This window comes from Magnolia sinica, chromosome 3 (genome assembly GCF_029962835.1).
Source record: "Magnolia sinica isolate HGM2019 chromosome 3, MsV1, whole genome shotgun sequence".
Taxonomy (NCBI): domain Eukaryota; kingdom Viridiplantae; phylum Streptophyta; class Magnoliopsida; order Magnoliales; family Magnoliaceae; genus Magnolia; species Magnolia sinica.
This window is the reverse complement of record NC_080575.1, coordinates 128,508,009-128,520,755: the sequence shown is the minus strand read 5'-3', so window position 1 is coordinate 128,520,755 and position 12,747 is coordinate 128,508,009.

The window sequence follows — 12,747 nt, the reverse complement described above, 5'->3', positions numbered from 1 at the left end:
CACTTGAGCTTTTGATCTTTATCATTTTTATACTATATACCCTAAAATGATATGTAAAATGGATGTACGGTGTGGATAAAACCAATACATCACAATTACCTCTCCGAGCCCCTATTCCGACGGTGGCAGTTATCAATCCGCGTCGTACCGTGATCCAGCAACCCCGTTACAGAAATAGCGTGAAACACCCTAGCTCTGGGGCTATCATGATTTTTTTTCGACATCCACTCAATGCATCAGTCGATACACCTCATTTTAGATCGTTATATTAATATTCAATGTGATCTAAAATTCAGGTGGGCCAAAACAGTGGGATGGGGACAACCCATCATAGAAACCTTCCTGGGTTCAACAGTGTTGTTTAAAACACATCTAACGATTTCATAATTTGACCCTTACAAAGATGAAGATACATCCAAAAATATATACTGATCCAAAATTAAGTGGGCCACACCGCGTTAATGTATAGGTTTTATTTGTGATTTTACATTGCCCTCGTAGGTTGGAAACCTCTGAGATTTTAATCAATCTAATTTTTTTATTTTTTATTTTTTACGGTGAAAATGAGGTGGTTCAACTGATGGACGGAGTGGATTCTACACTTTAATTAAGGTGGACACCACGGATCTCGGGTGTTGCAAAGGCTTCCTGCAACTGGTGTTGTAGAAGGTCCTGGCACCCGCTTCCGAAGCGTGATACTGCAACTCTGCACCGTGCACACGAGTTTTCAGTTTTGACAAGTGGGACGGACGGTTAGGTAATCCAGACCATTGAATGTTTTCATCCACATCGAATCGTTTGTTTATTAAAATTATTTTCCATATAAAAGTATGATATTTCTGTTTGTGGCCTCCAGATAATTAAGAGATGAATACAACGACGTTACAACAGTAATAGTCTTAATCACTAGTACTTTCACATCTTAGATATCTATCGAGGAGTATAAAAATATATCTATGGTGGGGTTCAACATTCCAACGGTCTGGATTATCGAACCATGGCTCCTCAGTTGTCATAATCGAAAATCGGTGTAAAAGATGCGGGTTCTTCGCTGTATTCTTGACTATCGAGATAGCAACGGCTGTGCCGTGCATTGGATTCTTCTCTCGTCATCGCTTTTTTCCTTCTGCTAAAACCATATGCACGTCTAATGCTGCTCATGCATATGCATCTACATGTGCTATTATTAAATACGTGCGCTTTACGAGCATTCCATAATGGGGCCACACTGATCGGGCCTCTTAGGTAAAAATTCAGGCTTTTCCAGCCCTCAGATTGGCCAATGTACATGAAAATAAATGGACGGTTCAAAAAGCTTTTCCTAGTAATCAATCCGTTTTGTACGTTGTAGCATATCGGACCGTGTTAAACTGCGTGGTATACTCACAAGACTTTCAACACTGAGACCAGACGAGGGATCGAGTGCCTGCGGTGTGGGACGCGGATTTCCTGCGAAAGCTGTTGGCATGAAGTTCCTGCGCTTGAAACTTCGGTGGGGCCAACCCTGATGTTTTTTACAAATCTACCCCGTCCATCCGTTTTGTGAGCTCATCTTAGGACTTGAGAACAAAAATTACGAGCATCCAAGACTCAAGTGGGCCGCACTAACGAAAAGGAAGTTAGGAAAATTTTACCATTGAAACCTTCCTGGGGTCGACAGTGATGTTTAACTGCCATCGATACCGTTCATAACGTCATTCCTACTGGGATGAACTAAAAGCATAAATATTATCCTGATTCAAAACCTCCGTGGCCCCACGAATATTTCAACTGTGAAAGTTTAATCCTCATGTTTTCGGCCCACTTGAATCTTGGATCCGGTTCATTTTTGGCCCCAAGTCCTAAAATGAGCTTAAAAAACAGATGGACGAGATGAATTTCTCACCAACATCACGGTGGGCCGCCCCACCTAAGTTTCCAGCGCAGGAACTTCGTGCTAAAGGCTTTCGCGGAAATCAGCGTCCTGGTGAGTGGGTCTGTGAGACTGCGGTGTGGGTCACTGGGTCTGTGTGTGAAAAATGGGCGGTCGAGAAAGAGGATAGAAGAGCATTTGGCGATAGTAGAGGAGGAGCACAATTTTCCATACGGGTATCCATAGTTCAATGATCTAGACCGTTGATCTGATGGACCACACCTACATCAGATCAAAAGATGAGAATGTGTGATTGGGTTCCAGCCTCTGCAGGCCACACTTGCGCGAGAAAAATAGACAGAAAAGTGACCAATGGTTCAAATTTCACGTACTTGCTGGGCGATGTGATTAATCGGATGGGGCACACTTGTGCAGAAATTAAGGGTTAAATGAAATGGGCACAGCCATCTACACTCAATGCACACGTGCGGCCCACTCAATTAGTCCTCACTTTTTAGCCAGAGCACGCTGCAGTTGGGCCCACATGATGAACAGACTGGATCTCTCATGCATGTCTCTCTGTCCAGGCTGGACCATTAGCTTGAAAGCCCAGGCCAACCCAGTTGCCAGCCTGCAATTCGTACCTTCATATAAGAGTACATATACAACTCCATGGACTCAAACTTCTACAACATGTGTTGTACGGGCTCTGTGGAGCCCACCGTCATGTCCGTGTGATATTCACTCCGGACGCGGTTTGGCCAGTGACGCCAATACCAGCCAGCCAGCTGGTGTCAAAGCTATGTATTTTATCCAACTCATTCATCCATTTTTCCAGTTCATTTTAAGGCATGAAATAAAAAATAAGGTAGATGTTCAATTCCGACCATTTTCCTTCTGGTGTGGTCCACCTGAAATTTGGATCCACCTAGGTTAAAATGAGGTGGCAAAATGAATGATGGGTGTGAATAAAAAACATACATCAAGGTGGGGGCCACATATCTTTGACATCAGGTAGCTGGATGGTATTGAGGTCACTGGCCAAACTGCGTCCACAGACTCTATGTGTATATAATGTTAGGACGTAAGCCCATATAGTTCGGGCAGATCCAGAACTTAAGTGAGCCTCCCGAAGTTTTGGAAGGATACTGTGCTTTCATTTCATGGCGGTGGAACACTACTTGCCTTTAACATGGGGTAATAACTCTCTTGGGCCACTGCTATGTTTGTATGATACCCACTCCAGTCATCTGCTTCTGCAGCTCATCTAAGGAGAGCTCATCATAGTATGATACCCACTACTATGTTTTTTTTTTTTCCCTTGTCATATTGCTTACGAGTGTTTTGGATCTTCATCATGCATACCTGAGCTCATGTCCTAATATTAGCTAGAGAAACAGATGGACGGAATAGATATACACAAACGTCAAAGTGGGCCCCACTAAGCTTAACAGGAGACTCCTGTATCTGCGCGTCACAAGTGATGTTCGTACCCATCCATTGTTTATAGGGTGTGGCCCACCTGACTATGAACCTGGCAGATGTTTGGAATCACCTTCTAAGCATGATATGACGACACTTATGAAGGGAGCGGAAGTCACGCATACATCACGGTGGACCCACATTTTTTGTTGCACCCAACGTCACGGTCCAACTCAATTGACGGTCCCTGAGCTGGAGGCGATTTAGAGCATTCAATAAAGACAAGGGAATACTGATTTTATTTTGCTACTTGCTACCATTGCGACAAATGCGGCCGAGATATTAAAAATAACTTTGTAATGTCGTGAGAAATAAAAGAAACTATGTTATCACCGTATTTTTAAAATCTAAGGTAGCTTTCAAAAAATACTATATCAAGAAATTAACTCGGGAATAATTTTATTTTAGGTGAGATTTTTTCAACAATGTTATAAAACAGAAATAATTTTCCAACATAACCTATCTTTTAGGATATTCCCAAATAAATGCATGCTTTCAAAATATTAAAAATAAAACTTTATTCTTTTTTTTTTTTTCCAAAAAGGAAGATTTCATTAAAATCTGAAGATGTACAAGTATCTCAAGGGGGGCACACAAAAAGCTGCAAGCCTCCCCTAACCCGAAGGGACCTAAGTATCCACAAATCTTCTACAAACAAAAACACCCCCATCCCGTACGCAGACGGGGGAGAGCACAACTAGGCGGCGCCGCACCGAAATAGGCATGGAAAACTAAGAATCCCTCAGGTAGCCTAAACTCACCCTGTTTAAGAATAGAAGACCTCTGGTGATGGGGGAAAGCGAGGCTACCAAGGGGTAGGACACGCTATCCTAGGCTGTGCTGGCCCTCTTGGCCAGGTCGTCTGCTACTACATTAGCTTCTCTGGGGGGTGTAGGCGATGAAAATGTCCATACGACCCCTGAAAGCCCTCACTCGCTTAAACCAACAGTGTAAGGACCAAGAGTGGCATGTGTTCTTAGAGAGGATCTGCACTATCGACTTGGAGTCACACATCACCTCCACCTTAGTGAAACTCATCTCAGCACAAATGGCCAAGCCCTCACAGATAGCATGGAATTCGGCACGGGAGCTGGAACCCGAGCCATAGCCAGAGGAGAAACCGAAGAGGAAAAGGCCCTCGGAATTTCTCCCAACATCCCCACCCCCTGAAGGGCCTGGGTAACGAAAAGAAGACATAATAAGACATAATATCTACTTGATCCAAACTTTCATGGTCTCAGCATGTTTTTAATGATAGGCATTCCATCACCAGTGTTTCCTGTGGTGGGGTCTACCTGTGCTTTAGATCTAGCTCATCTTTTGGGCTCAAGGCCTAAAATGAGATTTTAAATGTATGGATGACACCGATCACACGTATACATAAAGGTGAGCCTAGTAAAATCCTTTGCATGCCAGCCACTTACAATGGGTGTAACCGTTAGAAAAAAAAAAAAAAAAAGGGTCTAGGGGTAAATCCTCCATCTAAAGATATGTTAAGAGTACAATTTCCTCGTTCAAAGCTAAGAAGCAATGTTTTCTTCATATTTACAAAACTTAAAGGCCCGTTTGGTCGGGTGGATTGGAAGGGATTGAATGGTATTAGGGTGAATGACATAGATTTCAAGGTAATGATGGTGTTGTCAGTGGATTATCTTAAGATCCATGGGATTGCTATATCCCGGGATTGCTATATCGAGTCTGTTTGGCACGCCCGTCCTGTAAGACCCGTATCCTAACCCGTACTGTTTCGAAGGCTTCCGCGATCCTCCTGGATGAATTCCGGCAACCCGCGACTTATGATCGACGTTTGCACGCGATCCTGAGTCATATCCTGTATTTCAGAGTCGGCTCTATCCGAGACTTGTACTATTGCGACCGTACCGTCGCCGCGGTTCCAACGCCGCATCTTGCACACTGATCCGGTACCCTGGCCGGGAGATGTGGGGCGAAGTTTATTTTGAAGAAACGCCGCACTTTTACGAATCCAAGGGAATCTCTACAACCCATCCTATCAATCAATCAATCAATCAAAGTATACACTCATGCTTTCTTTCTCCCCAAGTCAACTCTCAAGTCAAATACATTATCACCTCACATCCATCACCTCTCTCTTACAACCACCATTTCTCTCTCTTTCTCAACAAAAATTTCAAGCAAAAGTGGTGGACATTCAAGCCTTTCTAAGAGAGAAAAGTGTGTTTTGTGTGGCCTACTTCCTTTCCCAAAATCCATCATCTTAGTCATTCCTTTCTCATCATCTTCCTTCAAAGAGAGGCACAAGGAGCTCGGCGTTCCATCAGACCAAGAAGATCGAACGATGGATGCTTCTATAGGCTTAGATTTCATTCTTTTGATGATAGGCCAAGTGAGGCCTACCGATTGATGGTATGGATCTCACTTTGGACCCTAAATGTGGCCGATGGCCCATCTTGATTCTCATGATCATTCCATGATAGGGTCATTCTCTGTAAGACCCGTATTCTAGCCCGTACCATCCCGTAGGCTTCCGTGGTCCTCCTGGTAGAATTCCGGCGACCCGCGATCTTTTATTGGCAGTTGCGCACGACCCCGAGTGGTATCCCGTATTCCAGAGTCAGCTCAACCCGAGACCTATACCCTTACGACCGCGCAGTCGCTGCGATTCCGACGCCGCGTCTCGCTTGCCGAGGCGATACTCAGGCCAGGAAATGTGGGCCCGCGTTCGGTTCGAGAAAACACCGCGCGTCGCAATTTTCAAGAGAATCTCTAGCCTAAATGTCACATCAATCATTAATCAAGTCTAAGTACACAACCTTACTTAGCCACTCCCTTTTCACCAACAAGGCATGGCACCCACTTCTTTTTCACCCAAAAGTCAACATGCACCATCCCTCTCTCCCATCACCCATCTCTTTCTCGCTCCTCTCTCTCTCTCATTCTCTCTCTCATTTTTCCCAAGCATGGAACCGTCCATGGCATTCCATGGGAGAGAAACTAGTGTGGCTCCCTTCCTACCACTCAATCCAACCCTTGGATCATCATCTCAACCGTCGAAATTGTTCTCTTGGGGTTCTAGATTGCATAGGCTGAAGAAGGAATAGAAGATCAAAGGTGGGTGCTCATTTCTTTCTCCTTCTCGTTTTTTTGTGATGTGTGGCCCACTTGGATGAACCCACCTTGAGGTATGTTTTATCCAAACCGTACAAGTCATGTGGACTTTATCTTATAATGGTGGAAACACATAAATATCAAGTTGATTCAATTATGGTGGGCCACGTTCATGTGGGACCCACCTTGGTGACACGTGGGCCACCTACACGTGGGACCCACCATGATGATTGTGTTATATTCAGACTGTCCAACGTCCAGGGGACGCTGGACAGGGAGTGCTAACGTGGTGTGCGTGTACTGACATGGTGGTGCACTAACAACCAAAGAGAGGAAGAAGAATAGTATTTTAAGGTGGGCCACTCATGTAGGCCCCACCTTGATGTATGTAATAAATCCATGCCGCCCATTTCACTTCTCAGCCCATTTTAGGCGTTGAGCCAAAATATGAGGCTGATCTGACAATCATGCGGGCCATATCATAGGGAATAGTGGTATTACCATTGAAACTCACTTTGACCCTCCTATTCGCCAAAAACACATTGCATATTGGTATCATTTGGTCGATCATGGGCCGTAGAATACAATGGATGGGTCGGATCGATCTAAAGTGGGCCCTACCCCAGAAATCTCTAAAATTCTTTTTTTTTTTTAAAAAATATATAGGCAGCAGCTGTTGCTGCCGCCGCTGACACAACGCAGCACCAGCGTCCTGCGCTGGCGGGCGTAAAAACGGACTGGGCCTCACGGCCCAGCTGTGGGCCCCACCGTGACGTGTTTCGAACATCAACACCGTGCATTGGGTGGGCCCTTGTGGCAGTGACACCCCTGTCAAAAATCAGCCGTATACGGAACTCAGGTGGGCCATACCATCTAAAATCATGTGATAACATGCCTAAAAATATAAAATCATCTGGTGGGGCCTTCTTGAGTTTTGGATGTGATTGAAACTTGGTTTGGACCCCTAATTATATGGGACACCTATAATGGACGGAGTGGATCTGATTAATGTGGGTCCCACCTAGTATAAAAAAAGAAAAAAAAAATTATGCATGCATGTATATTGACGTCCAGACTCTCTGGACGTCCAACGTTAAGTAGGGAGGGTCCCATTGGCCCCAATGGTGGACCCTACCATGATGTATGTTCTACATCCATGCCATTCATTTAATAGGTCCCCTTTTTTGATACGTTGGTTCTAAAAATCAGTCATAAAAAGTTCTCGTATGACCCACACCATCACCTTTCATGCGGTGGTATGTCAAGCCACATGGAATCAACTGCTGGGGTCCACATGCAGCTTGGATCCACCTGAAACTCGGTTTGGACCCTTAAATTGGTGGGACACACACAATGAGTGGGTTGGATTTGTGAACTACATCACGGTGGACCCCCAAGACCACATAACCATACCAAAAAATAAAATTTGGTGGACAAATAAATATTATAATGGGCTAAAGGCCCACGTGACCTTATAAACTGGTTGTATGGTAAGTAAACATTGCAGTGGGCCCCTGGCCCATGCGACTTTATCAACAGATTGGATGCAAGTAAACATTCCAGTAGGTCCCATGATCGTGTGACCCTATCATCAGGTTGAAAAAAAAATAATAATAATAAATAAATAAATAAATTTAAAAAAAATGCTGTAGTGGGCCCCATGTCTGTATGACCTTATCAACAAGTTGGATGCAAATAAATATTACAGTGGGCCCTAGGCCCATGTGACCCTATGACCAGTTTGGATAAAATAATAATAATAAACATCATGTTGGCCCCAGTTTGGATGGACAGTATGTTGGGCCCTAGGTTGGGTGGAAAGTAAACATTTTGGTGTGTCTTGCTTAAGACCCATTTATGTATGTTTTGTGTCCACAATTGTGGACCTCCATCACAGAATATGTGACTTATCTATACCTTCCATCCCTATGGGACCCACCATGATGCATGTGTTTCATCCAACCGTCCAACCATTTTTTTTAGAAAATGATTTTTAGGTTTGGGACGAAAATAAGACAGATTTATTTATCAAGTAAACCATAGTGCACGGTGAGGATTGAACGACTATCTTTGAAATCTTTGAGATCTTAGGATTAGATTGAATGAGAAATAAATGTCATGGCGGGCCTTGGAAATTTTAGTAGTGGAAATCATTATCACCATTTATATTTGAGTGTGGCTCATTTGATATACACGTGGCCATGTGGTGTGGCCCACTTACCATATTTATGGCCCATTGTTAAGGCCCACCTTGTTATATACGAGGTCCCTGTGATGCGGCCCATTAGATGTATTTGGGGCTCATGGGTCGAGGCCCAATATGATGTATATAAGGACCTTTTCAATGTGTGATTCCGCCATGATAAATGCATTGTATACCCGCACCGTCTACCCGACTTGATGGCGCAGGGCCCACTTGCTGGGCCTGCCTACACTGTACAGGTCCACCATGCTGTGTGTACTTCACCCACACCGTCCACTTGTGCGGCCCACCTAGATGTTTGTATTTGGTATCCACCCCGTCCATAATGTTGGGATAGTGCTGGACAATGTTTGGTTGGCGCCGATTTACATGGATATGTTTGTACCAGTGCTAATCATCATACGTGGGCCATGGGTGTAGTGATACACATATTATACCTACAACTATTGAAATGATTTTTGGTGCGGCCCATGTAAAGAGGCCCACCTTGATGTATTAGTGCGGCCCATTGCGACGTATTTCTGGCCGTATGGCGTGGCCTATCGTGATATATTTCCGATCCATTTATTGAGGCCCCACTTGAATTGCATGAGGCCCATTGGTGTGGCCCAATGATGCGACCCACCATGATGTGTATATTAGGCCCAATGGTAAGGCTTAATGTATCGACCCACCGTGATGTGTAGGCCCACGTGCTATATGTGTAAGGCCCACCTGTGATGTCTGTTTGAGGCCCACTTGTTGGATATTTGGGCCCATCTTATGTTTGACTCTATGTGGACCACTCCTTGGGAGCAATGTTGGTTAAATGTCCACATTGTTGGGCAGTGATGGTTAGATGTCCACATTGTGACCCTTCCTTAGGCCTTATCAGGCCCATTCTCATCATTCTCTTAGTGGGTCAACCCAAATAAGTGGGCCCCATTTACTATGGACGGATGGCTCCATGCTACCAGATTTGATATAACCATGGCTGAGGGCTGATCTTTATATTATGAATGATCAGATGCTCATCTATGGACCCAGTCTTGTCTATGTGACCAGTCGTCGGTATTGATTATCGATGCTGATTGTCGGTGCTAATTATCGATGTAGATTATCGGTGTCGATTTGTCGAGGTCAATTGTATTGGCCGGTTTCGGTTGTCGAGGCCGATTCTGAGTATCGAATTCGATTGCCAAGGCCAATTGTCGAGACCTACATGATGTATATGTGACCCGTAGTTGAGGGCCATTGTGATATGTATTAAGCCTATGATGCATGGTCTATTTAATGTATTCAAGACCCATGTGTAGGGCCCACATGTCCTGTGTTTGAGGCCCATGGGCAAGGCCCATTGTGATGTATTCATGGCCCATGGGCAAGGCCCATTGTGATATGTATTAGACCCATGAGCAAGGTCCACCTGTTGTGTATATGTGGCCCTTGAGTAAGACCCATTGTGTTGTATATTAGGCCCTTGTGTGAGGCCGTGGGCCCACTATAAGTTTGACTCTATGTAGGTCATTCCTTGGGGGCAATGTTGGTTAAATGTCCACATGGTCGAGGTCGATTATCGATGCTGGTTGTGGATACCGGTTATGAGTATGTGACAGCATAACATCATGATACATGCCCATATGCATCAACTGCATGTTTGTTATGCGATGTGGTTGATCAATGCATATGTCATTGAGCATGTTGTTATGAGACTCACTGATAGGTGAAGGTTATCTCACATGAGCGTACAGTATGCGCAGGATTGATGCATGACTGGATTGTATGACTCATGATTATTGTACGCCCTAGTGACATCAGGGCCGTAGCCTCCATAGGCATATCGTGGATGGCCAAATAGGACACCGGAAATATTTGGTTCTAGCATACGGGCGCCACAGATGTCCCTGGGTGAAAATCCCTAAACCTCCGTGGCCAGGAGACGCCCCAAAGTCGAGACCGAGTGGATACATGAGCGCCCGAGTGCCGAATACCAGGAGGCCGCGTCTCCCACTGTGTCGTGGTCGGTTGGGAGGGGGTGTGGCCTTACTCGCCCGAGGGTAGGGGACAATACTAGGCTGAGTTTGACCAGCTCGTGAATGGGTCCGCTATCGACGTGCCGGATAGGTATTGACAGACTATTGGCAAGATGGATAGTGAGGTTTCTTATGCTCACTTGGACTGTGGGGCTGGGAGAGCGGCAGTGCCATTTGGAGTGTACTAAACCTCGGTGATGATCCTAGAGATGAACTGTACTGATATGTGGATTTAGTGAGTAGGAGTTGCATACTCATTCATGCATTCATTCATTCACTATCCACTCAGGTTGGTGGTGCGCAACTATTTGTTACGAGTGCTTTTGCAATGACCAGGATTTCGGTTGGGGCGCGCGACTAACCTGAGATCAGGAGTTTACCACATTGAGTCTAACTATCCAAATTTAGGTATGGGACTAGTTTGGATAGAAGTCCCTTGTGATGGACCCCATAGCCTGCGATACTACGTACCATCATCCCGACTTCACACTCCAGTATGGTCATTCCATTCACACCGCATATTGCAGAACATTCGCGGCATATGGCATTTTGGGCTATTGTGTCTCTGCATTTATATGGTTTAGGTACGGCTAATGCTATTTGTGTTACTCATTAGGAATGTATATTGTATTGTATCCTCTGCATCTGATATTTAGCTATCTATGATTCCTCATTTGCATAGTAGTTCTATATTGCATATTCTGACATTGATTGACTAATGGACTTTTCGTATTTTTGCTTACTCTGTTATCGTATGATCTTGTCAATATTCCTGCTTACTCTGATAATTCATGATCTTATCAACATTTCTGCTTATTCCGATATTGTATGATTTATGGATTACCAGTATTTCTGGTCTTATATGATGATGTCATTATGTTGAATACTTGGCACTTACCTTCTACGCACTTACACCACCCTCTAAGCTTTCTATAAGCTTATGCACGATAGATGCGTGCAGGCGATGTTAGGTTGTAGCAATGTTGAGCTTGGAGCGTGCGGCGATCTTCCAGAGCTTGGTTTTTAATTATGTATTTCCTTTCAGCATTGTACCCAAATGATTATATTAGTGGATATGTGATGATGATGTTGCCTTTGTGAATTGGGTAATCTTGTGGTTATGCTTATTACGGGTTAGATGTATATACAAAAAAAAAAAAAAAAACTCCTTGTAGGACCCCAGGATCGGAATCTGGCATATGAACGCTAGGAGCCGAGAAGGGGGTACTACGGAGGCTGTCAGCACCGGATTCGACAATCGGGATTCCTGTGAATCCGATTTCAGGGTTTGGGGCGTGACATTCTCCATGGACCCTATCCTGATGTTTATTTTTCATGCATGGATAGGGTCATCTAGACCTTGCATTTCGGTGGAAAAAGGATCTCCACCGTTGATTTTAATCGGTAGGCCCATATGTAATGGGACCCACTTGATGTATGTGGTAATGAATGGAAGGGAGGGCCCATAGTGGCGGGGTCCCTCCATCATCACGTCTCTCTCTCTCTCTCTCTCTCTCTCTCTCTCTCCTTCCTTTATTTTGTGGCCCACATGATGAGTGTATGTGATATCTAGACCGTCCATCAAATGGATCCCATGGCCATCCAAGCCATGTGGGCCCTACCCTCTGGATGATGGGAAAACACAAAAATCAGATTGATCAAGTGGGCCACGTCCGTGTGGGACCCACCTTAATGGACATTCACACGTCCAGCGTCCCTAGACGCTGGACATGGTCCAGTGAAACGTGAACCAATAGTGGGGTGTACTAACAGTAACAAATATATATATATATATATATATATATATATATATATATATATATATATATATATATATATATATATATATATATATATATATATATAAAAGCTTTTTATTTTTGTTTTGGCTAGTACGAGTTCTGAATGTATAAGTCTAATCCACGTCGTTCATCCCATTCCTCAGCTCATTTTAGGCGTTGAGCCGAAAAATGAAGTGAATTCAATATCTAGTGGGCCATACCATAGAAAACAGTGGTTTTACCGTTAAAACCCACTCTGATGTTTCTACACCCCAAAACATACTGAATATTGGGCTTGTTTGGTCGATCTTGAGCCATGAAATGTAACCG